Raw genomic sequence first — 1,013 nt, forward strand, 5'->3', positions numbered from 1 at the left:
CTGCTGGATGGTTAAGACCAAGATAAAGCAAGACCTATGCAACAAGAGTTGTAACTTTTGGATCTGATAAGGTCAGTGAAATCCCCTCAGGATTTATCCTGAGACCCCAAAATTTTTGAAATATTAAGACTAAAGGTCAGGAATGAGTTGGCATTGACAACACAAGAAGGGGAAGGAAGGGATGGTAAGGGAAGGTCTAGGTCCAGAGAGATGTCTAGGTCCTGAGTTCAATCCCTGGTACAAAAAAAAAAAAAAAGTAGGATCTTTTAACAAAAGATTTTAGGTTTCAGTTTTCTTTTGAAAACTTGAAATTTAGTGTCTGAGATCTAGCAGAGATGTTGTAAACAAGAGACTAAGATTATTTTAGTGTTGTGTTATCTCCATGGCATATTTGAATCAGCAACATCATATTTAGTCATGAGGAATTTATAAAAACAAGAACAATAATTTTATATTATATGATATTATTATTTTTTTAGATATTATATTTTATAATATATATTTTCTCTGACCTGCTGTGATTTTAGCAGAAGCCCCCACAATGTAAGAAATGCATTCAGATGCCTTTGTGAGAGCAGGCTAAAAGCTAGTAGTCAGTGGAACACTGTCCCCTGGCACTGGTGGTCAGAAAATTCAAGAGGAACACCAGCTGAGAATCACTGCTGAAGATTGTTGACTCAGGAAATATACAATTCTTTAGTGTTAACTAATAATGTTAGCTATTTTTGGTATAGGGATAGATTTGGATGATTCATTAAAAATTTTTTTGTGGGTTGTTTTTGTAGACTCCAAATTTTTTAAAATTTATTTTTATTGAGAAATAAATATGAATGAGACAGTTTCACAACTGATTAAGAGGACAGTTTTGATAATCAACACACTGTACATTGTTATCTTCTTAGTGGTTATCCATAGTACAAGAAGCAGACAGGATATTCTGTCCAAACACTGTTAGTACACCTCTTTCTTCTCATTGAATTAAGCAAAAGTAGCTGTAAATTTATCCTATTTTG

Source organism: Octodon degus, unplaced genomic scaffold (genome assembly GCF_000260255.1).
Source record: "Octodon degus isolate 3935 unplaced genomic scaffold, OctDeg1.0 scaffold00287, whole genome shotgun sequence".
Classification (NCBI taxonomy): Eukaryota; Metazoa; Chordata; class Mammalia; order Rodentia; family Octodontidae; genus Octodon; species Octodon degus.